This window comes from Anser anser (genome assembly GCF_964211835.1).
Source record: "Anser anser genome assembly, chromosome: 1".
NCBI lineage: Eukaryota > Metazoa > Chordata > Aves > Anseriformes > Anatidae > Anser > Anser anser.
This window is the reverse complement of record NC_139720.1, coordinates 111,170,291-111,182,323: the sequence shown is the minus strand read 5'-3', so window position 1 is coordinate 111,182,323 and position 12,033 is coordinate 111,170,291. Positions and strand designations below refer to the sequence as shown.

The 12,033-nt window shown below is 37.4% G+C and overlaps 1 long non-coding RNA gene across 1 annotated transcript in view; it reads left to right on the top strand.

Annotated features, from left to right (window-relative positions):
* The window catches only part of LOC310898408, a 54,382-nt gene extending 46,198 nt beyond the window's left edge, over positions 1-8,184 (top strand). Inside the window, exon 3 of the long non-coding RNA XR_014583278.1 lies at positions 7,860-8,184. This is a non-coding gene — a long non-coding RNA (uncharacterized lncRNA). The remainder of the gene's footprint in view (positions 1-7,859) is intronic.
* Positions 8,185-12,033: the final 3,849 nt, after the last annotated feature.

Here is a 12,033-nt window from a genome sequence, read left to right as displayed (position 1 = left end):
CATGAGTGAATAAATGTGTTACTGGTGCCTTCTGCACAGCCTCTGCTTCTCCCTCAAAGTCCAATGCAGGATAGGATGCTGAAGAGCTCCAAGCTTGTCCCAAATCATTTTTATGTCTGCACTGAGCTGAGATTATTATTATTATTATTATTATTATTATTACTATTACTATTATTTATTTATTTATTTATTATTTTAAATTTAATTTTCTAGCATGGTTGTGTTCTGGCCTAGGATAAAAACAAATCTGAGGACAGTGTGTTGCAGACATATCTTGTTTTCTTGCTTCAACTGTATCTATATGGTTGCATGTTATGTGGTCCTACAGACTCCCTGCTAGTGTGCTAGGACAAGTAAGGAAAGTCTGTGATGCTGATATAAAAGCTCAACAGGGCATACACATCTGCCACAGAGCAACAGCTCTCCAGAGTTTCTGGGGACCCTAATGCAGATTCTGTTATCCTAATAAGAAGCACATTGTCTTCAAGTACCAGAAGATTTCAGCAGGAACTTCCTCCGCTGAGAACTAGTCTAAAGGCCTGTATCATTAAAAGCAGGTGTTACGTCTTTTCTAATTAATGGTGTTTGTCTCATTTTTATGATTCAAATCCAGGGTATTTTTGGTGTCCACTGGGCCAAGACTAGCTGATTCACATTGCCCCCACCTACTTCTTTGGCCTGGTGTTGCTATTTTGCTGGTATTGCTCAAGCTCAAGCTTCACTTGATATGTCTCCTGGTACATTAGACCATGTCAGGCACATACAGGACACAGCATATTCCTGCCTCAGCAGCAATGACGATCTCACAGATGACAGTCACTCTTGTTCCCTGCTCTTTCACTCCACCTACCCTTCAAACCCAGTCACTTGTGTTCAGCCATTACAACAGCCTAAACAAAATTCTGAAAGTGTCGGTCTCTGGTTTCCATTCCTGAAGTTCCCTCCTCTGCATAGTTGTGTTTTCTTTTGTTTCTTCCCCATTGCAATGTTGGCTTCTGCACCCATTGCATGTGCTGTGTGAACCCCAAGTATACTTTTTGCATGCTGAACCTGCTCAATGAGCAGGAGGTAACAACCCATGCAGTGACCCAGGGTTGAGCCCTCAGCAGCTGTGTGTGAGCCTGTGTGATCTTCCTCCACTTTGTTTCCCTCACTCAGAGTGTTTCTCCATTCCTTTGTTAGGCTTTCCCTGGCTTTTCCTCTTGCATAAGGGGCTCCATGTGTTTGATTAGTGGCACCTGACAGTGCAGGTCAACACATACATGCTGGTGCTGAGCATGGGGATTTGGCTATCATGCATATAACATATGGTGGTGTCCCCTGGGAGGAAGCAGAGGAGCCAGTAGGCTTCCTTTGTCCAGTCATTGGTGTGTGAATGTCAGGCATCTTGTCTAGGCTTCCTCAGTGGAGAAAGGAGAAAAGGGGTGGTTTCCCTTGAGGTGTTGGCATCTTCTCCTCAAATAGATGTTATCATGTGCATGGCTGGAGGGGAGGTCGGAGCATGTGTGAGTGGCTGCCTAACTCTGAGAAGGCTATCACAGGCTCTGGGAAGTCCTTGGTGAGCATTTCCATTTTATCCAATTGCTGCAGTCAATGACACAAACAGCATGGTCTGAAATGGCTTTTATGTGAAGAGAGCAGTGCTGTTGTGTTTGCTCACTGAGCTTCGGATGTGAAATTAGCAAAAGTTATCGCAAGAGATCTGTAACTCCCTTCACATATTAAGGTCAGCATAACTAGGAAAAAAAATCCAGAGAAGAGGAGGAAGGTAAATTAGTGGAGACACAAGAACTGTGCTCTTGTAGAATGTGAGACCATTACAACACTGTGTGGAGAAGCTACAATAAAATAAATATCTGTCTTGTAGAGTCCAAGATGGAGACTTGCCTGCTGAAACTTGCAGCCTCTTGGGCTGTAGCTCCTTGCTTCATATGACAGGGCTTTCATTTGCACAAGCAAGATGCATCCTTCAAGGAAATGGCAAGATGCCAGAAAGTCACTTATTTGGATTTTGCTGACTATGGTAAATAAATGAGACTGGGAAGAAGGGTGGGCTGACACATGTTTGTGTGCATCGGAAATATGAGTTCAGTAGAGTGGAAAGCCAGGAAACTCTTAATTTCAGTGAACCACAACATCTGAGCACAATGTATTGAATTTTTAATCCACCTAAACTGAAGCTTTGTTTGGTATTCAATAATCTGTGACAGCAAAGCACCTTGCTCTACTTTCAGTATGTAAAGCCTGTAAAGTCCTGTCCACTCCAGTGTTATGCTACTTGTGCTATAAAGAGAGCAGACTGAGGTAACTTTCCCAGTTTATATCTTACATATCTATTTACTGAATGCTTAATTTACTACTTTATAAATCATGTTAATATCAGTAAGTGTTTCTAATAGTATTCCCAAATGCACATCAATGTTGCAAAAACTTACTTTTGCAATCAGCCTGCCAGATGCTTCTCGGATCTTCATTGAAATTGAAACACTACTTTCATTCAGCTTTAGGAAAAGGATAAAATTTAAATGAGAAAAAAAAAAAAAAAAGATACAAAATTCAACCACAAAGCCTAGAACTGGCTAGAAAGTTGTATAAATGAGTTTTATATATTTTGTTACTCTATACAAGTGTTAGAGATGATTTACATCACAAAGACACACACAGAGTTTTTCTGTCTTCCAGCAGTTATTCTTGTGTTATGGGGAATACAGAGCTGCCATCCCAATGACTTCTCAGAATAAGATATGAAAGAGAAAGATAAATAGCAGAGACAGAATCCCAGCTCCCTCTACACTGCACATTTGACTGGCCTCACCATGTGGACTGTCATATCTTCATATATGGTCAGGAAGGCAGCCACCACAAGGAATTGCCATGTTCTTGTGTGTGTGAATCTAGCAAGGTCAGTGACCTGAGCAGGGCCTTTTCAAAAGTAATTGAAGCCAGTGGGAGTCTTACTACCTGAATTTAATGTGTTTGAGATTGACTACTATAACCAGATATGACAAAGACTGTTCTCAATCTGAATAATATTCTCCTCACTAAATGATTGGGGAAAAAGTGAATAAGCAGCCCAAGAAATGAAAAATAGCTGTATTTAAAACTGACTGTCAGTCTGGCATATTGTAAATGAGGAGAACAGGCATTTCTGTCAGATGTTCTGTCTAAATGTTCTCATTACTTATAATGTTTTTTCAGTTCATAAAGGTCTGGGAGCACACCAAACCTTATCTTGCAGTAAAGTCAACTTTTAAATATAAGCAGGAAGTATAAAAAGAAATAACAAAATTACATTTATTAATTTTCACATTTTTCTACGGTTGAGCTAGTATGTGGATAGAAACAGGGAAAAACGACAGTGTTTTTCACTTCTCAGTTTCACTACTGTGGTGGCAATATTGTGTTTTCATTTAGCTGTGAATGTAGCTAAACCTGAAGGTCAAAGTCTAGCATAACCTAGAATTTGGGTAGCTGAAGGCTGAATAAGAATAAAAAGACATGCTAAGTCCTGGTTCTGTCATCTGAAGTATTAGCAAGTGTGTAATTCTGCAGGTAATGTACTTTCATTTTCAATATCAAATCTTGCTTGCAGTTCATGCATTATTTATTATTTTGCTCTTGGGACTCTGGGTGATCTTTCTGTTCTGGGAAAGAACATTCACTGATGATTATAGATCAGTTTGAAAACTATGGAAGAATAAATGGATTCATTGCATTGTTTTTATTTTACGTTTCTGAGAGCTTTTAATATAGATAATAATACACATATATATATATAAACTAATAAAGAAATAATATGCCTATGTCTCTATTCATAGTTCTGTAAGATTTGCTTTTCCTTATTGGGTGTGGCTATTTTAATTCTTACACAATTTTATAGCTGAGATACAAAGGGAAACTTGAAGGTATTTTTTATACCCATTAAAGGAAGGAATTGTTTTGCAACAACTAAAAAATGTAATTGGAAAAAGAAAAGTTAGGAACATTATAAGAGGTCTAAGTAAAAATTTCAGAAGCATCCAAAATAGCTATCAGATAAATAATTAAAATGTTCTTAAAACTGATTCAATTATTCTTTATATTTAGTAAGCATGTAATATCACTCAGCTGGGATCTGGAGCCATGAAGAAAGTTATAACATAATTTTTAAAGTGGTTTCAGTTCTAGATCAAAATTTCTATTATTATTTTTATTTTTATTTTTATTTTATTATTATTATTATTATTATTAATAATAATAATAATAATTTTAATAGGAAAAAGTGAGAAGACACATTATGAGGAAAATGTCCTAAAAGATCTGAATGACTAAGATAGAAATAGAAAAAACATAGGTAAATATAACATTACTTCTGCCTCCAAGACTCACAGATGAAATGTTTTCTTAATTCTAAAGCCTCAGAGTGAACATATTCATTAAGATTAAAATGTTAATTTCGAGATCAAATTTACTAAAACATATTCATAATTTTGCTAAGCATAGGCATTTTATCTGCATAAGGTTCCACAATACCTTGCCAGTTGCACAAAGAATTGTGGAATCAGTAGTGAGTTATTTTATTTTGAAAGGTTGAACTAAGACTAGATAGGAATTAAAAATAGCTTTGCTTGTTGGCTAAATGAATAATATCTGTCATGTAGATTCACAGTATGAATTAGATAGTAATCTCTGAAATAATTATCTGCAATTACTCCATTACCTTAGGGAACTAAAAAGATGAAAGACTGTGAGAGCATAAATTGTGTGTTACAGATAGTTTAAGACCTTCCCCTGTTGATTTACACTACACACAGGAAGAACTAGTTTTAGCTTGAACTTTTACTAACAGCTTAGGGCTACGTGCATTTGGAAAGGGAGCTAGTCCCGCCTAGCTCCTCTAGCTGGATATCCCATGAGATATCAGATTACCTCCCGGAATGGGACTATCACACACCTGGCTTCTGGCTGGACACCTCGGACACAGGACAGCCTGTTTGCACCATCAGCTTGAGATGTCTCAAATGCAAACTTCTGAGATGCAGCCTCCTTGAACACCGCTGAGAGTCAGTTGGGAGCAAAGGGCTCTTCTCAAACAGGATCCAAACAGGGCTGTAACAGAGGTGCTCCTTTCTGTCAACCCTACAGACTCTGAGGTGACTGGATCTCCATGTTCATACCTCTCCTTAATGCTGGAAGTGGTTGTCATGGGTAGATTCCTTATTCTTCACTTCCCTAGACTCATGTTCTGAATTTATTCAGAATTTATTTAATGTTGTATACCAAATCCATTTCTTCTCAATGCTGAAGACATGTTGGGTTCTGGAGGGGCAAAACTTTGAAGTAATTCATCCTCCTGCAAGCCATCTCCTCATCCTGCATACAGTACAGAGGACCAGATCACTGACCACATTTTTATAAAAGCAATTAATAGAAACAGGTGAAGACCTTAGGTCAGAACTGTCTTGAGCACTTTTGTCCATTATGAGTGTCACAAATAAAAATCTTACCTTTCTTCAGGACATGACTCTGGGTTACCATTCTGTTTCTCTCTTTGAACCTATGGCTTTCTTTATGTTTCTAAAAGTGCCGAGTTGGACTAAGTGTGTGCCAAGTATTAGAGGATGGAAACTGACTTGTAACATTTTGTTCCTTATACACATTATGAAAATGTTCACTCCCACAATCATTTTGGTTAATTAAGTATCCTCTGTGTGACTTCAGCCAACATCAGAGAATGAAGGGGAGATAAGCACACCAAACCAAACTGACAGCTCTGCAAATGATACTGATGGAATCTACTGGTTTTGGACAAGATATGTTGCATATTTGGTTAATGACAGAACTAACATATCTGAAAAACTGACACCAGAATTATTAGAAATGAAAATGGAATTTAAAAAAAACCACAAACAAACAAAAAAGACAAAAAACAACACAAACAACAGTAGATTAAGTGAACACAGATAAGGATAAGGGGGTAGTTTCTGAGAAACAACAGTACTTTGCCAGATGTTTCCATGCAAAACATGTTTGAAGAGGTGTGACTGTAATCATAAAAGCACATGTAAGCTAGCTTTAAACTAATTAGCCTGATTGACAGTAGCAGTATGGTTATCACAAGCATGGCCATTGGCTGCCCAGGACTTTACCAGATGGGCTCAGAGCATGGCACATGTCAGCTAGTATGTGTGGTAAACTTGTCCATACCTTACTGTCACACCTCATCAATGCAGTATGGATATTGCCTTACCTAAGGCAATACTCCTCAGAGTGTATGGGAGACAGCAAAGTGCAGGAGACTGAGGTGATCCACACCTTCATCCTGTGTTTCAACCCCTAAGCTTTGCTGTGCTCTGAACCTATGGAGCACAAGCACTGTGTGTGTACAGCAACCCATCTGGGCCAGCTTCCCTGCTTCACCACAACCTCTTGTGACCAATTTCTATCTTTCCTGGAATTCCCCTTAGATTTGCCACAGAAGGGAATACTTCTTATCAGCTCTATTGACAGGTATCTCTAGGTCTGTTTTGTTGGCTAATGCTTATTTTTGTGTTTCTCCCTTGCTCAGGGGCATCTTTTGTATTTCTGGCTTGAATTTACCTGGCTGTCAAGACAGAAATGTCCAGAGAATACTGCTAAATATTTTGTCAGGACTGGATTAGATGCAGGCACAGGTTTGTGTAAGTGCTCATGTCCAACATCAGTGCCTTACTGAGGTTTTTGTAGCATTTCTGGCTCAATGTTTTCCTAACACACTGGGATTACGCCAAAGGTCAGTTCTGCCACATCTCTAACTTTGTGAATTGGCATGATGCCACTTTGTATGAGATGATGATGTTATGCAATACACATATAACACATCACCTGTCCCGATGACATGGCTAATTCAACTATTTCAGCAAATCATGTTAGCAGCAGAAGTTGTGTCGTTAGATCACATAGTGTGTCGGCATGAGTTACTCTGTCTCATAGGACAAAGGTTGTTTTTCAGTCCCTTAAACATGCTCCAGTGGAGGAAAGCACTGAACCTATGAACAGCACAGTAGTCTGATCAAACTACCATATATGAATTATTTCCTGTGTAATATTTTCTCCTCGGCTATATACTGAGTTTTTTTCCTGTTCAATTTTCTTCCCTCATGTGGGAAAGCCATGTTATGTTAAGGGGAGGGATTAATCTCCTGTAGCTTTAGATATCTACCCTGGAGAGGCTCACCTTGGACTGTCTTTAGTGTCAGCTGAAAAAAAAAAAAAAAAAAACAACAAAATATTCCTGAGGCACAAAGCCAGATTGTTGTAGGTGCCCACCTTAGGACATAAAGGATCAGCCTTCAGGAACACCTAAGGCCTGAGTTAACTTTAGTGATTGCCAAGAGGGTCTTAAAAATCTGAATTTAGCCACATGACTCCTCCGTAAGATACAAATCCTAAACCTAAAAGGTAACTCAGATGACTGAGAGTTATAAGCCAGGGTACAGTTTACCACTGTAGAGGACAAAGTCAATGCACCAAATAAGTCTTTCATTTGGGGCCTCTTTTGGACTTGTCTGAAGCATGGACTTAACTTATGTTTAAAACCTATACTTAACTTGATTTTAAAACCCAGAGAGGGGGTAGCAAATGAGCTTTAAGCAGTGTTTTTCTCTCAGGAGAGAAATAAGGGTAGAACATGAAACTAGATTCATTTTCTGGCACTCAAGAGAGCACTTCTACCAATGGGAAGAGAGAAAACTAAACAGCATTTTGCACTGCCTTTTAAATTTCTTCTTATTGTATCTGAATAACCAGTGTTTTTTTCTTATATGAACAGATTTTTTGTTGTTAGTTGTTGTTGTTGTTTTGGTGGGTTGTTGATTTTTATTTTTTTATTTTTTTTTTAGAGTGGGGCAGGTTTACCCTGTCTTCTCCTGGAACCATTCATAGATGTAATTGAAGGGGAGATACGGCAAAGGAAATAAGGAACAGGCACTCCTGTGAGTTTGCTGTCAAGTGATAAACTACACAAAAGGTTACAAATGAAAGAGACTCACTCTTTGACAGGTAGAAAACGTATGAAAGTGACATAATCTAGAAGCCACAGCAAAAAAAAATAATAATAACTTTTAGACCCTGGAGGTCCCTGCAAAAACTCTGAAATTTGTTATCAGCCATCACTGTTTCAGAAAGAAAATAAAGGAAATGTATATATGTAAAGTTCTTTTGTTCTCTTCCAGAAATGTGATTTTCTTCTTATCTTGTGGAAACAGCTTTCCCTAAGATTAAAATAATGACAAGCATAAAGCTAGTTTTCTGACATCATTCATTGTATCATGAAAGTTGTCTTAAAAGACCATCTAGAGGAGGTGGCTTTGAAAAACATCATTAACAAAATCCAGAATTTTATTGAAAATTATAACATCCTTGAGACAATGGTAAGGATAACTTTGATTCCACTTAAAATGTTTGCTATTTGCAGAAAATATTTTTTTCTTAATTTTGTTTATGGACAAATAGAATAGCTTTATAATTCAAGTTTTCTAATTTGAAGTCTTTTGAACTGTGTACTGAAAAAGAATGGAAATAGTCTTTTTTTTTTTTTAAATAACACAAGAGCTATGTTTGGTTTTAAGAGACAATAGCATGTTGAGATCTATACTGTGTAGTTGAGTTAACAACGTCAAGGAGTTTCACAAGTCATGATGTTTTAGATATCTTGTGTCAAAGTATGTGGCTTGTCATGGGACACATTGCATGCATCATTATTAGATAGTATTGCATTAAATCATTGCTTCCTGATTAACATTCTATTTTTTTTAATCTGATTTTTACCTTCAGATTGAAGAAAATATATAGAAATATAAAGAAAAATATAAAAACATAAAAAAAGATTGAATATGAATAGACTAGATATTATGTAAAGCAAATTCTGTTCTTTAATGACAACCACACTGAACTGCTCTTCTGAGAAATGTTCTTCAGAAATTTTGCATTGTAAATGTAGTTCTTTGTTGAATCCTTTACTTGACATGAAAACTAGAGCCTCATGGTAACAGGCAATTCATTTTTAGATTGAGCTTCATGTCCCTTGCCCTGAGTTTTGTGTGGAACCACTTCTGATGGTCTACCCCAGAAAACCTGTATTCTTTCCAAACACTTTGCAAATACTGTGGTTAGACAATCAAGATGTCAAAGGGCTAGTGGAACTTAATTATCCTCATTTTGTCTGTAACGGTTATAAATTGCCCCTTGCCAATCCTTTCTGTATCTTTGATCTTATAAGGTAACTTCAGTTCACTAAAAGAGAAAGCTGAAATGATCTTTTAACATACACATTTTCCTTTGAATAAACAGGATTTTGCATAAGATGTGCCTGCAGAAAATATTGACCAGGCAAAATTGTGTCATAGTTTATGGTGGTTATAGCTGAGTTGTGTCATAGATTAATGATATCTCTGTGGATTTGTTTCTTTGTGTGGACTTTGTCTGTCATGATACCTTAATCACAGAATATTTTGAAGTGGGAGTGTCTCGTACCTCCTTCCTGTCCGCTGTAAAATCTCCACAAACATTGTGCTGCTGTACAGAAAAAAAAAAAAAAAGAAAAAAAAAAAGACACAAAAAGTTTTAAGTATTTTAAAGCTGTAAGAAAAGACTTTATTTTATTTGCAGATCAACCCTCAAGACAGATTTCCCTGGGCTAGGTTAGCCCAGTGGAAAGTGTGAGCAGGAAAACTGCTTCCTTCCAGATATCTGAAAATTTTCTATTCTGTGGTACTTCAAGTTAAGCACATCGCAAGTAACACTCAAAAGGCCCTAGAGTTAGTGAAACAGTGTCATTTCAAAGGGATTTTGCCAGGTTTGTCATATTAAAAGCATTTTCAAAGCTCTCCACTGAAGGCCCAGGTGCCTATCACATACACACATCAGTGCCAGCAAACTTTTCTATGTCATCAGAGATTTCCATTTCCTTAGGAATCTCTGTATATCATGGGGTTCCAAGGCAGCCAGATAGGATTCAGTCTGTGTAATGAATGATGAATGGGAAGTTTCTGCTTCCATGTTTTTTACTGCTTGAAACACATTTTAAGGCTGAATGACAGCTCCAGGATCACAGTCTGTTCCTCACACATCGAGATGAAAAACAAGTCAAAAAAAGAACCCAGGTCAGTCTCCTCCCAGACATGGAAATATCTGTTCAAAAAGCAGCCAAATGCTGATTACCAATATGCTGAGTGGGTGGAGAGCGTCTGAAGGACTCCACACCCAGACACTGTGAAGTAGCAATGGTATTGCAATATTGCTGCTACTGACTTATGAGCTGAGTCTCTCAAAGGCTGTTCAATAAAGTTCAGAGCCAAGAAGAAACCTATATCCCATCACCACTGAGATTCTCAAAAGATAACGACAATTTATTAGTTTCATGTAATTGGTGACTAAACATCATCTGACTGAGAGAAGGGCTTGTAAGCTGTGTTTTATCATTTTTGATGATGAAAAAAAAAAGAAAAAAAAAACAGAAAAGAGAGCTTGATTAGACCCTTGGACATGCTGTAAGAGAGGACTTTTTTTTTTTTTTTTTTGTTTATGTACTTGCAGAGGCTACAATGGTAATGTGAATGGCTAGACTGACTGATGACTAGTAACAAGTCATAATTAAGTCCTAACAAAAACTCAGAACCTTACGTATTGCTTTACAAGTCATATATTAAGGAGGCCTTTGAAAGTAAAAGAACTGGAAAATATTTTAAGGAAAATTACAAATCTTGCATTATTAGAACTATATGAAGAAGAATGGAAAGATTTATTCAGTATTAGTGAAAGATTTTGAATAGATCTGGATAAAAGACTGAAAATCTGAAAGGATTGGCATGCACTCATGCAAAATGTTTCAATTTGCTAACCAATGTACTGTCTTACTCAATATCTCTCTCACTGATTTGTCTGAGGATATGTAGAATAAATATGTTTATAAGGAATGTTTTTCATCTCTGCCTATGGTGGGGGTTTGGAACTAGATGATCTTTAAGGTCCCTTCCAACCTGAGCCGTTCTATGATCAGAGATATTTCTGGAAATATGTTTTCCTATTATTTCATGCTCAAATTGCCACTTGCAGGTGAATAATAGGAATAATATTAATTATGTATGGTTTGTTCTAAAAGCATGTCTGGGGAATCATACTCTGAAACTCTTTGGGGTTTTTGGTAATGGTGGAGCAGGGTGTTTCTCTCTGTAAAGGCATGTAAACCCAGTTTCTGTGCGCACATCTTAAGCTTAAGATGCTGTGATTTTATACAACTTCCATTGAAGAACATATTTTGGGAAGACTAATAATGTTAATATAGGGAATACATTGAAAGGAACAAAACTCAGTGGCCTTCTGAAACAGACAAAGGAAGAAATATGGTTTGTCTGACAAGAAATATTTCTCTGCAAAATATCAAATCACATGATAAACATATGTCAATCTGTGCTGCGCTCTCAGGCTTTCCATTTTAAATAAGTGAGATTCGACTTACAGCCAGACCAGCAGAAACTATATTGGAATTCATTACTTTTGCTAAAAGCCTGAAAGCAGGAAATAGTTAAAACATCAGTGCAAAAGATGAGGTTTTTCTACTGTGTTTCCCGGATAAAGCTTAGATACTGCATGACAGTCACACAGACTACCATTTTAACTGCTGTTACCATTCAAGAGTTCTGTCATAGTTAATAATGGCTTTTGTCAAATGTGGCCATGGACAATATTTCAAATTGTTACTTTGATTTTACTTCCCATTTTTCTTCTGTAGAGAGTATTTCCTGTAATACTAAGGTCATTAGAATCATTAAGGTTGGAAAAGACCTCCAAGATCATCTGGACCAACCATCCCCCTATCACCAACATCACCCACTCAATCATGTCCCTAAGCAGCAAGTCCAACCTTACCTTAAACACCCCCAGTGACAGTGACTCCACCACCTCCCTGGGCAACCCGTTCCAATGCCCGATCACTCTTTCTGAGAATAAATTTCTCCTAATTTCCAAATTTAACCTCCCTTGGTGCAAGTTGAGGCTATTCTCTCTTGTCCTATC